The sequence below is a fragment of the Aethalodelphis obliquidens genome, unplaced genomic scaffold (genome assembly GCF_003676395.1).
Source record: "Aethalodelphis obliquidens isolate GAN/ISIS:26980383/991018 unplaced genomic scaffold, ASM367639v1 scaffold73, whole genome shotgun sequence".
NCBI lineage: Eukaryota > Metazoa > Chordata > Mammalia > Artiodactyla > Delphinidae > Aethalodelphis > Aethalodelphis obliquidens.
Genome location: NW_020838017.1, coordinates 1,384,428 through 1,399,071, shown reverse-complemented (window position 1 = coordinate 1,399,071; position 14,644 = coordinate 1,384,428).

Sequence of the window (14,644 nt, the reverse complement as noted above, 5' to 3'; positions counted from 1 at the left end):
AATTAAGATTTCACATGCCTCATGGCCAAAAAACCAAAACATTAAAAAAAGAAGCAATATTGTAACAACTTCAATAAAGACTTTTTAAAAAAATGACAAATTCTGACTGATTAGAAAAAAAGAGTGCATGCTGTATAACTTACATTATAAAATGTTCAAAAACAGGTAAAACTAAACTATGCTTCAAAAAGAATAGTGGTTACTTTGTGGAGGTGATGACTAGGATGGGCCACTTAAGAGGTATCTGGAGTGCTAGCTGGTTTCTGTATCTTGATCTATGAGTTGGTCACACAGATGGGCAAAGTTTCATGGAGCAGTACACTTAAGATATGCACACCTCACAATAAGTATGTAGTATGTTGCACTTCAATAAAAACCTTTAAAGAAAAGAGAAAGAAAATTAAAGAAGAAAATATAGGGCTTCCCTGGTGGCGCAGTGGTTGGGAGCCCGCCTGCTGATGCAGGGGACACGGGTTTGTGCCCCGGTCCGGGAAGATTCCACATGCCACGGAACGGCTGGGCCCGTGAGCCATGGCCGCTGAGCCTGCGCGTCCGGAGCCTGTGCTCCGCAACAGGAGAGGCCACAACAGTGAGAGGCCCGCGTACTGCAAAAAAATATATATATGTAAATAAGTATATAAAACAAATGACAGGCTGAGAGAAAATGTAGTATATTCATGTATCCAGATTATATTATTGTAAAAAAAAATATGCAAACTAGCACACATTAAAAGCTCTCTCACATCGAATGGAAAATGGACAGTTTATATAAAAAGGGATTACACAGACAATACTTAATGATTTGTGGATAAAAGTTGCTTAACCACTAGAATCAGAAAAGTGCAAATTTAAAAGGGACACATCCATCAGATTATTAAAATTAAGCCCAAACTAAGTCTGGCAATAGCACATGACCAGAGTGTAAATTGGTATTGCTTTGAAGAAAATTTAGCAGTATCTTATAAAATTGCAAATGTACATGCCCCGTGGCCCAGCAATTCCATTTCTGTATCTAGAGGCATACTCAGAATAATATTCAAGAGAATATTTATAAGGATATTTGCTGCAGCATTATTCATATCAGAAAAAAATCAGAGATATATTAAGTATCAATTTTTTAAATGTATAAATACGACATTTTTTCCCAAGTGCAATTGTTATACAACAATAAAAGAATTTTACTATATCCATGTGTATAATTTGGGATACATTTCCAAAATTAATTGTCAATGAATAAAATAAAAGCCAAATGAGATTCATAACACACTTATGTAATTTTTTACATATTAATGTAAATTTAAACACACATAAACCCATACAGAATAAAATTATATATTTTCATAGGTATCCATCAATATGAAAATATATTTGCAGAATATTTGAACAGCATACATTGAAAGTATGTCAAGCTGCATGTTGATGCATGTGCATGTCAATGGAAGGCTAGAGAATAGGACTGGGGGTATTAGATGCAGGCAGAAAAATGAAAATAATGTAGAATTAGACAGTAAAACAATGACATTGGAGACTTCCAGTCTGTCAAGGTTGAAGGAGCCCCATTCCTCTCAGGTCCTCCCTTTTCTTACTAAAAAACCTTTAGTTTTTACAGTGTAAACAGCACAACAAGCATAAGAACACTCTGACAGGTATAAGGAAGAAAGTGGACCACCTAGGCAAGCTTGAGACTTTTCGTGTTGAATTTCTGATAGGACCTTGCTGGATTTTCTTAATGGCTCCCACGTATCCCAGACAGGGTTTTGCAGTAGTCTCCAACATTAAACCATCAAAGAGGCATAGACAAAGACAATTCCAAGAAAAATCTGTCTTCCCCTGCCAACCACCCTAACAACATAAAATCTTTTTGGCAACACCGGCCTAATTCCAGCCAACACCAATAGAAAAACTGCATCACCTCCCCTGAGGTTTCAGTGAGCCAAGTGGGGAGTTGATCTTCCAACCAAGTGATGTTCCAATTTCCCTGACTGGTGGACTCTGTAGGACCCAGTAGGTAGCTGATCTTTCTTCACTCACCCTGTCAGAAGCAGGCGGTGCTGTGATCCTCCACTCCTACACAGTAATGGCAAAACTTAACAAGGTAGTGTCTACAAAATTTCACCTCCCCCTATACACACACACACACACACACACACACACACGGTATCAGTGGAGCTTGGGGAGCTGAGCCTTTTTACTCACATAACATCAGAGAATCTGAACAAGGTGGTGCAGGTCAGAGGTATTAAGCACATCACTTTCCCCTCTCCATAGTGTCGGAAAGGCTTATTATGAGGCTGAACCTCCACACCCACCTGGCAGGAACAAGACTGAACAAGGCAGTGTGAAGTATGGTTGTACCCTCCCCTGGTTTCAGTGAGACCTTTCCACCCGCACCTGGCATCAGTGAGACAGGGCGACTGGGCCTTCCTCTTCCCCACTCCCTTCCCCTGGTGTCATGGTGGGGGGTGGTGGGGGACAGCAGGGAGGCGGGGAGCTGAATTCCTATTCCACCCAACAGCATCAAAGCAGAATTTGTCAGCCCTCCATTTTCCCACCCCCTTCGTTGCAGGACAGCCTGATAAGGCAGTGAAAGTGGGTACCTACTTTAACCAGGAAGGTGTCAGTGGGGGCAAGGGGCAGCTAAACTTCCACCCCACCTGTCTGCAGTGAGGCAGCATAAGTCAGTGTCCTGCTTTGCTGGGGTGGTGTTTCCGGTCCAGCAGGAAGCTAAACATACACACCTGCAAGGCCCTCACCTACACGTAATCATAAAAAAAGATTAAATAGGATCCTGGGTCTCCTAATAGAATATCCAAAATGTCCAGGATAGAATAAAACAAATCACTCTTCATATCGTCAACCAAAAAAAATATATCAATAAGAATAAGAAAAGACAATGTCAAAATCCACGTTAAGCAGACGTTAGAATTAACTGACAAGGATTTTAAAGTAGTCATCACAAAAATGCTTCAACAAGCAATTGTGGATTCTTTTGAAAAAAATAGAAACTTTTAGGAATGAAACAAATTTAAAAAAGAACTCAATGCAAATTATGGAATTGAAAAATACGATAACCAAAATAAAAATCTGTTTGATCAATAGCTCGGTGGAGATGGCATATGATAGGACCAGTGAAATTGACAACAGCTCAGTGGAACTTAGCCAATATGAAGAGAAAAAAATGAAATAAAAAAAAAGGTTTAGGGGCCTCTGGGGTAATAATAAAAGAGCTAATGTTTGTGTCATCAGAGTCTCAGAAGGAGAGGAGAGGGAAAGTGGGATTAAAACATATTTGAAGACATGATGGTTAAAAACTTCCCAAACTTGGTCAAAACCAAATTTAATCTAAACTCATACTTCACACAAAAATTAACTTAAAATGGATCATAGATTTATGTAGAAACTGTAACCATTTTTTACAAAGAAATGATAAAAGAAAAGAGTCAGGATATAGGTTTAGGCAAAAGGTCTTACATTTGGCACCAAAAACTATCCCTTAAGAGAAAAACTGGTGTTTGACCTTATTAAGTTAAAAACTAGTCTGTGAAAGCCCATGTGAAAAGAAGGAAAAGTCAAGTAACAGACCGAGAGAAAGTATTCACAAACCAAATATCCAGCAAAGCACTTATATATAGAATATATAAAGAATTTCAAATTCCGTAGGAAAATAAAAATCAATTAGAAAATAGTCAAGGGCTTCCCTGGTGGCGCAGTGGTTGAGAGTCTGTCTGCTAATGCAGGGGACACGGGTTCGAGCCCTGGTCTGGGAGGATCCCACATGCCGTGGAGTGGCTAGGCCCGTGAGCTACAACTACTGAGCCTGCACATCTGGAGCCTGTGCTCCACAACAAGAGAGGCCGTGATAGTGAGAGGCCCGTGCACCGCGATGAAGAGTGCGGTGCACGGGCCTCTCCTACCCCCAACATCTTCTTAAAAAAAAAATAAACTCCTACCCCCAACATCTTCTTAAAAAAAAAAAAAGAATTGGAAGAAATACTAAAAAAAAGAATAAGAAAATAGTGAAAAGACATGAGGAGGCATTTCACACACACACACACACACACACACACACACACACACACACACAAAAGAGTGACCACACCAAATCCTGGCAAGATTGAGGAGAAACTGGATCACACAGTCATTGATGTTGAGATGGAAAAATGGTACAGTCACTATGGAAAACTGTTCAGCAGTTTCTTGAAAAACCAAACTAACCATATGACTTAGCAATTGTACTCTTGAGCATTTATCCCAGAAGAAACATTTATGCTCACATAGAAACCTGTACACAAATGTTCACAGAAATTTTTTTTTAAATTGAAGTACAGTTGATTTACAGTGTTGTATTAGTTACAAGTGTACAGCAAAGTGATTCAGTTATATATATATATATATATACACACACACATATACATATATATATATATACACATATATACATATATATATATACACACATATATATAATCTCTATTCTTTTTCAGATTCTTTTCCTGTATAGGTTATTACAAAATAGTATAGTTCTTTTGCTATAGAGCAGGTCCTTGTTGGTTATCTATTTTATATATAGTAGTGTATATATGTTCATCGCAAACTCCTAATTTCATAATGGCCCCAAACCGAAAGCAACCTTCAATTGCTTAAATAAATGTGGTGCACCCATTCCATGCAACACTACTAATACGTTCAATGGAGGTGGGAGTGGCTATAAAAGAACAAGATGAGGGATGCTCTTAGTGATGGAATTGTTCTGTACCTTGACTGTATTAATGACAATATCCTAGCTGTGATATTGTGCTATAGTTTTATGAGATATTACCCTTGGGAAAACTGGATAAAAAGTACATGTGCTCTATGAGTATTATTTCTTAAAAGTCCATGTGAATCTATAATTTTCTAAAAAACAAAATTCAATTAAAATATATAGCTTTGTGTTCACAACTGTGATAGCCTGCCATGAACGGAGGTTTAAGCTCAATTAAATTCTATGCATTTAATTTTAAAAGAGGAATAATGGACAGGGACAGGACTCCTTTTCTATTTGAACTAGCTCCAGTTCAAATATATATGTGTGGGCTCCACCCCAGCCTCCAGACGTTCAAGTCATGTTTTCTGAGGATCTCTAGAGCTGCCGTGTTGAGAACAGCTTGAAGGGACCAACAGCATAAGCTGGGAGAGACAGGAGGCTACTGCAGTAATCCAGCTAGAAGGGATGGTGGCTTGGACCAGAAGGGGGTCGGATTCTGGATGTATTCGGAAGGCAGAGTCGGCTGCATTTACTGATTGGATAATTGTGACAGCCAGGAGTCAGTGCTGTGTCTCTGAGGTGGGAGAGCCAACTTCAGGACACTGGTCCACAAGAGACCTCCCAGCTCCACATAATATCAAATGGCGAAAATCTCCCGGAGATCTCCATCTCAACACCAGCACCCAGCTTCACTCAACAACCAGCAAGCTACAGTGCTGGACACCCTATGCCAAACAACTAGCAAAACAGGAACACAACCCCACCCATTAGCAGAGAGGCCGCCTAAAATTATAATAAGTCCACAGACACCCCAAAACACACCACAAGACATGGACCTGGCCACCAGAAAGACAAGATCCAGCCTCATCCACCAGAACACAGGCAGTAGTCCCCTCCACCAGGAAGCCTACACAACCCACTGAACAAACTTTAGCCACTGGGGACAGACACCAAAAACAACAGAAACTACGAACCTGCAGCCTGCAAAAAGGAGACCCCAAATACAATAAGATAAACAAAATGAGAAGACAGAAATACACACTGCAGATGAAGGAGCAAGATAAAAACCCACCAGACCTAACAAATGAAGAGGAAATAGGCAGTCTACCTGAAAAAGAATTCAGAATAATGATAGTAAAGATGATCCAAAATCTTGGAAATAGAATAGAAAAAATGCAAGAAACATTTAAGAAGGACCTAGAAAAACTAAAGATGAAACAAGCAGCGATGAACAACACAATAAATGAAATTAAAAATACTCCAGATGGGATCAAAAGCAGAATAACTGAGGCAGAAGAACGGATAAGTGACCTGGAAGATAAAATAGTGGAAATAACTACTGCAGAGCAGAATAAAGAAAAAAGAATGAAAAGAACTGAGGACAGTCTCAGAGACCTCTGGGACAACATTAAACGCACAAACATTCGAATTATAGGGGTTCTAGAAGAAGCAGAGAAAAAGAAAGGGACTGAGAAAATATTTGAAGAGATTATAGTTGAAAACTTCCCTAATATGGGAAAGGAAATAGTTAATCAAGTCCAGGAAGCACAGAGAGTCCCATACAGGATACATCCAAGGAGAAACATGCCAAGACACATATTAATCAAACTGTCAAAAATTAAATACAAAGAAAACATATTAAAAGCAGCAAGGGAAAAACAACAAATAACACACAAGGGAATCCCCATAAGGTTAACAGCTGATCTTTCAGCAGAATCTCTGCAAGCCAGAAGGGACTGGCAGGACATATTTAAAGTGATGAAGGAGAAAAACCTACAACTAAGATTACTCTACCCAGCAAGGATTTCATTCAGATTTGATGGAGAAATTAAAACCTTTACAGACAAGCAAAAGCTGAGAGAGTTCAGCACCACCAAACCAGCTTTACAACAAATGCTAAAGGAACTTCTCTAGGCAAGAAACACAAGAGAAGGAAAAGACCTACAATAACAAACTCAAAACAATTAAGAAAATGGGAATAGGAGCATACATATCGATAATTACCTTAAATGTAAATGGATTAAATGCTCCCACCAAAAGACACAGATTGGCTGAATGGATACAAAAACAAGACACATACATATGCTGTCTACAAGAGACCCACTTCAGACCTAGAGACACATACAGACTGAAAGTAAGGGGATGGAAAAAGATAATCCATGCAAATGGAAATCAAAAGAAAGCTGGAGTAGCAATTCTCATATCAGACAAAATAGACTTTAAAATAAAGACTATTAGAAGAGACAAAGAAGGACACTACCTAATGATCAAGGGATCGATCCAAGAGAAGATATAACAATTGTAAATATTCATGCACCCAACATAGGAGCCCCTCAATACATAAGGCAAATACTAACAGCCATAAAAGGGGAAATTGACAGTAACACATTCATAGTAGGGGACTTTAACACCCCACTTTCACCCATGGACAGATCATCCAAAATGAAAATAAATAAGGAAACACAAGCTTTAAATGATACATTAAACAAGATGGACTTAATTGATATTTATAGGACATCCCATCCAAAAACAACAGAATACACATTTTTCTCAAGTGCTCATGGAACATTCTCCAGGACAGATCATATCTTGGGTCACAAATCAAGCCTTGCTAACTTTAAGAAAATTGAAACTGTATCAAGTATCTTTTCCGACCACAACGCTATGAGACTAGATATCAATTATGGGAAAAGATCTGTAAAAAATACAAACACATGGAGGCTAAACAATACACTACTGAATAACGAAGTGATCACTGAAGAAATCAAAGAGGAAATCAAAAAATACCTAGAAACAAATCACAATGGAGACACGACGACCCAAAACCTATGGGATGCAGCAATAGCACTTCTAAGAGGGAAGTTTATAGCAATACAGTCCTACCTTAAGAAACAGGAAACATCTCGAATAAACAACCTAACCTTGCACCTCAAGCAATTAGAGAAAGAAGAACAAAAAAACCCCAAAGTTAGCAGAAGGAAAGAAATCTTAAAGATCAGATCAGAAATAAATGAAAAAGAAATGAAGGAAACAATAGCAAAGACCAATAAAACTAAAAGCTGGTTCTTTGAGAAATAAACTAAATTGATAAACCATTAGCCAGACTCATCAAGAAAAAAGGGAGAAGAGTCAAATCCATTGAATTGGAAATGAAAAAGGAGAAGTAACAGATGACACTGCAGAAATACAAAAGATCATGAGAGATTACTACAAGCAACTCTATGCCAATAAAATGGACAACCTGGAAGAAATGGACACATTCTTAGAAAAGCACAACCTGCCAAGACTGAATCAGGAAGAAATAGAAAATATGAACAGACCAATCACAAGCACTGAAATTGAAACTTTGATTAAATACCTTCCAACAAACAAAAGCCCAGGACCAGATGGCTTCACAGGCGAATTCTATCAAACATTTAGAGAAGAGCTAACACCTATCCTTCTCAAACTCTTCCAAAATATAGCAGAGGGAGGAACACTCCCAAACTCATTCTATGAGGCCACCATCACCCTGATACCAAAACCAGACAAGGATGTCACAAAGAAAGAAAACTACAGGCCAATATCACTGATGAACATAGATGCAAAAATCCTCAACAAAATACTAGCAAACAGAATCCAAGAGCACAGTAAAAGGATCATACACCAAGATCAAGTGGGGTTTATTCCAGGAATGCAAGGATTCTTCAATATATGCAAATGAATCAACGTGATACACCATATTAACAAATTGAAGGAGAAAAACCATATGATCATCTCAATAGATGCAGAGAAAGCTTTTGACAAAATTCAACACCATTTATGATAAAAACCCTCCAGAAAGTAGGCATAGAGGGAACTTTCCTCAACATCATAAAGGCCATATATGAGAAACCCACAGCCAACATCATCCTCAAAAGTGAAAAACTGAAAGCATTTCCACTAAGATCAGGAAAAAGACAAGGTTGCCCACTCTCACCATTCTTACTGAATATAGTTTTGGAAGTTTTAGCCACCACAAGCAGAGACGAAAAGGAAATAAAAGGAATCCAAATCGGAAAAGAAGAAGTAAAACTGTCACTGTTTGCAGATGACATGATACTATACATAGAGAATACTAAAGATGCTACCAGTAAAATACTAGAGCTAATCAATGAATTTGGTAAAGTAGCAGGATACAAAAATACACAGAAATCTCTGGCATTCATATACACTAATGATGACAAATCTGCAAGTGAAATCAAGAAAACACTCCCATTTACCACTGCAATAAAAAGAATAAAATATCTAGGAATAAACCTACCTAAGGAGACAAAAGACCTGTATGCAGAAAATTATAAGACACTGATGAAAGAAATTAAAGATGATACAAATTGATGGAGAGATATACCATGTTCTTGGATTGGAAGAATCAACATTGTGAAAATGACTCTACTACCCAAAGCAATCTACAGATTCAATGCAATCCCTATCAAACTGCCACTGGCATTTTTCACAGTACTAGAACAAAAAATTTCACAATTTGTATGGAAACACAAAAGACCCCGAAGAGCCAAAGCAATCTTGAGAACGAAAAACGGAGCTGGAGGAATCAGGCTCCCTGACTTCAGACTATACTGCAAAGCTACAGTAATCAAGACAGTATGGTACTGGCACAAAAGCAGAAAGGTAGATCAACGGAACAGGATAGAAAGCCCAGAGATAAACCCACACACATATGGTCACCTTATCTTTGATAAAGGAGGCAGGAAAGAACAGTTGAGAAAGGACAGCCTCTTCAATAAGTGTTGCTGGGAAAACTGGACAGGTACATGTAAAAGTATGAGATTAGATCACTCCCTAACACCTTACACAAAAATAAGCTCAAAATGGATTAAAGACCTAAATGTAAGGCCAGAAACTATCAAACTCTTATTTGAAAACATAGGCAGAACACTCTGTGACATAAATCACAGCAAGATCCTTTTTGACCCGCTTCCTAGAGAAATGGAAATAAAAACAAAAATAAACAAATGGGACCTAATGAAACTTCAAAGCTTTTTCACAGCAAAGGAAACCATAAACAAGACCAAAAGACAACCCTCAGAATAGGAGAAAATATTTGCAAATGAAGCAACTGACAAAGGATTAATCTCCAAAATTTACAAACAGCTCATGCAGCTCAATAACAAAAAAACAAACAACCGAATCCAAAAATGGGCAGAACACCTAAATAGACATTTCTCCAAAGAAGATATACAGACTGGCAACAAACTCATGAAAGAATGCTCAACATCATTAATCATTAGAGAAATGCAAATCAAAACTACAGTGAGATATCATCTCACAGCAGTCAGAATGGCCATCATTAAAAAATCTAGAAACAATAAATGCTGGAGAGGGTGTGGAGAAAAGGGAACCCTCTTGCACTGCTGGTGGGAATGTGAATTGGTACAGCCACTATGGAGAACAGTATGGAGGTTTCTTAAAAAACTACAAATAGAACTACCATATGACCCAGCAATCCCACTACTGGGCATATACCCTGAGAAAACCATAATTCAAGAAGAGTCATGTACCACAGTGTTCATTGCAGCATGAAGACCTGTATTACATAACCAAAACTGACATCTCCCAGAAAAATATACAATGTTCATAGCCAGGAGATGGAAACAACCTAAGTGTCCATCATCAGGTGAATGGATAAAGAAGATGTGGCACATATATACAATGGAATATTACTCAGCCATGAAAAGAAACGAAATTGAGCTATTTGTAATGAGGTGGATGGACCTAGAGTCTGTCATACAGAGTGAAGTAAGTCAGAAAGAGAAAGACAAATACCGTATGCTAACACATATATATAGAATTTACGGGAAAAAAAAATGTCATGAAGAGCCTAGGTGTAAGAGAGGAATAAAGACACAGGCCTACTAGAGAATTGACCTGAGGATATGGGGAAGGGTAAGCGTAAGCTGTTACAAAGTGAGAGAGTGGCATGTACATATATACAATACCAAACGTAAAATAGATAGCTACTAGGAAGCAGCCGCATAGCACAGGGAGATCAGCTTCGTGCTTTGTGACCACCTAGAGGGGTGGGATAGGGAGGGTGCTAGGGAGGGAGACGCAGGAGGGAAGAGATGTGGGAACATATGTATATTTGTAACTGACTCACTTTGTTATAAAGCAGAAAGTAACACACCATTGTAAAGCAATTATAGTCCAATAAAGATTAAAACAAAAATGAACAATAAAAAATATATATGTGTGTGTGTATATATATATGTTTATATGTTTTATATATGTTTATATACGTGTATATGTGTGTATATATATAAATATATGTGTGTATATACATATATATGTTTATATTAGAAACATAAAATCATCTTCCAGTCTTTTACATTTCAGAACCCAAGGTCAGCATCTTTTTCCCATTGGAAACAAAAAGCGAAAAGCAACAAGGCCACAAAACAAATAGTAACAGCAGCCTAAAAGAACAGGGGCTGCATGAGTCTGCAAACCAAAATCTGGTTTTCTTATAAACAGTTAGGATTTGTTTCCCAGACTTGGATACATTCCTTTTCATCCTAAGGCTAATCACAACCTCACCTAGCGCCAGGCTCACCAGATGATCCCAGTTGATTGTGTGTGTCTGTTAACAAATTGGTCATATGGAACCCAACTTGGGCCCTAGCTCAGCCAATGCCCCCTGCCTTAGTGGGGAAGGTTCTTTTCCTGTTTGGATTCACATAGCCAATAACAAAACAAATGCAGAGACTGAAACAGCACAAACTTTATTCAATGACCAGACAATGCACAGGCAGGAACTTAGTTGGCAAATCAACTTCTTGTTGGGAGGCAATCAAGGCAAGATTTTAAAGGCAAGGTTACTGAGGGGGAGGCATATGTGTAGGTTTTCTGGGAAAAGGCAGTGTTTTTCCTGGCACTGGGGTGCCACCTCTTTTCTGCCCTTGTATGGTCCTTTGGCATCTGGGTTCAAAGCAGGTCAAACCATCATGGCGTGGATGGGCAGAGAGCTTACTATTATAATGAGATGATAATGAGCTGTAGAGCAACCTTCGTTCCACTTTTGGAGCTAAACCAGCTTGTACCAGTTTTCTTGTGGTTAGACTCCCTCTTCCTGTGATGTAAACACAGCTAGAGGATATGGTTAGTTTCAGTTTACCTGGAGGAAGGGGCAGATATATGATTCTGGGCTATCAGCCATGGTAATACTTCTTTAGGTTAAGGACACCGGTTTCTTCTTCTTTGTATTTCCACTTGAACTTAAACTCAAACTGAAACTCAAGTTCCAACTGAAACGCAAATAAAAATATATTGAAAATGAAACAAAGATTATAGGAATTAATTCACTATAAATTATTGTAACGGCCACAAAATGCATAATATGCAATAGCCATTAGATTTCTTTTTGCAGAAAAGTCTACATGGAACTTACATCAGAATGATAATAAATGTGTTTATTTAAAATGAAAAATAATAACTGTGGTGTCTTAAATATATAAGAAAATCAGATTTTCTTTCAGAAGATTATAGGTTTTTAGGCTGTAGCTCGTACACAGACTTCAATGACCCTCTAATCTTCTGAAAAATATTTTGTGAATGTGTACATAATTGTATATTTTTCTGGGAGATGTTAGTTTTGGTTATGTAATACAGGTCTTCATGCTGCCCCAAAAGTTGAGAATTACTGTAGAGACAGACTTATACAAAAACCAGTAATATTTCAGTGTTTTCTATGAGTGTGGAAATGGGTCAAGAATTAGGTATAAATACACTGTAATACAGTTGCACAGTATAATAATAGTCCAAGATTTCGAGAGTTTGCTATTTCTGTGCTGAGGCAAGCATTAATTAATATGAGTGTTCCTAGAATTTCTCTCTATCTGCTTTCCCTTGGAGCTGTTTTCTCCGCCCTTTCTTAAATTTCCTGTGCTTGGTATGCTTGCTGTGTCAGACTCCCTGGTGGCTGTTGGAATGAGAATTGGAAAGAAACGGAGATAGGAGAAATAAAATGGGGTTTTAGAGTTGAGGCCAGAAGGTTATTCTTCAGTACATTTTAAAAAAGAGCAAAAGGTCACATGATCCCATGCACCCTTTGTTTTACTGATTTCTCATTTGGGGAGGTGGAAACTAATTCACTGTCATTTCCAAAACAAGAATAAAAAGCTAACAGGTTTGTTCACATTTTAACTTTAATCACTGATCACTAATAAGTACAGATAAGTGCCTCATTTATAATGAGCCTTACAGCAGCAACACAGTAAATGATGAAATACTTTCAAAATTTCTAAGCAGTTACCTCTTTTATCAAAGATTTTACATACTGATAAATAGGACACCATATACACAACATACTCAATAACATGTGCCTGATACATAGTATGTATGGAACGTATATTTGATAAGTACATGAATATTTTACATGCTGTAATTACATACTGTATAGTATATTTCAAAATATTTTTATGTTTAAAACATTTTAAAAAATATACAATAGGGTATGTAATTATAGCATGTAATTTAAAAATAAAATTATATATATTATTTATTATATACTAAATATATATAAAAATATAATAGATTTTTAAATAAACCATAGCAGCAGTAAAGAATTAAAAGAATTTGTAGGGGCTTCCCTGGTGGCGCAGTGGTTGAGAGTCCACCTGCCGCTGCAGGGGACACGGGTTCGTGCCCCAGTCCGGGAAGATCCCACATGCCGCGGAGCGGCTAGGCTCGTGAGCCATGGCCGCTGAGCCTGCGCGTCCGGAGCCTGTGCTCCACAACAGGAGAGGCCACAACAGTGAGAGGCCCACGTACCGCAAAAAAAAAACAAAAAAAAATTTCTAAGTTGGAACTTCCTCCTCATTTTTCTACTTGGAGTCACAATGTCTTTTTATGCTGAGGTCTACAAGAAGTCCTCAGAAATATTACTGTTGTTTCTACCATTCAAAGATTTCATTTTCTTTTCTTTTTTGTTTTTGATATGGTGTTGGTATGGAAAGGAGGAATAGGAACAGGACTTTTAAGAAGATACTGCGAACAGACATTTCAACTACCACCTGTGGGATGGTCTGGGAGCAGCTAACTATGCCTTATCATATGAACCCTGTTACTTAATTCAATGTAGTGAATCAGAGTTGCCAAATTAAGTATCCTATGATTTGCTCTTCCAGTCAATCCCCTGATGACTCATCTTGTTTTCAGAGTTGTAGTTACAGTTTCCGACAGATTAATGGCAGCCATGCCTTTGCCACCTTGGCTGCTCTTTGAAACTCTTTATTTCCATTGACTTGTTCAAAACATTTTCTTGCCTACATCTGTCATGCTTCCAAAAAAATTAAGTAAGTAAAATTTTTAATAATTTAAGGCTTTTAAAAGCTCTTATTTTAGAATATGTGCAAATAATAAGAGGAAAAATTACTACTTCTCTCCATTTATATCTAATATCGAAGTACAAGCCACTTTTATGAGAGAAGAAAAAGAATTAAGCTACTCAAATCATTTTATCAAAGCCAAATTTGGTAACAAAAACAAAAAGGGACAATTACTATTGTTATTAATTATACATTTAATGTTTGCTTATGATAAAATAATAAGTAATACAAAAGAACAAAATATGCAGTTAATAATGTACTTTTTCTTCAAATATCCAGAAACCTTCAGTGTTAAATTTTTCTTATGTAAGCTACATGGAATTTTATAAGCACATACATAAAAATAGATATTTAATATAAATATGGTGTTTATGTTTTGAATATTGTGGTATAACCTGCCTAATCTCTGTGCAATATATCTTTATAAAATTTCATGATATTTGTTTACATTTTATCCTAATTTGAAAAAAAAATTTCAGTATTAAGATAAACCTAGATAGTTTCCAGTATTTTTATTACTGAAGGCATGGTCAAA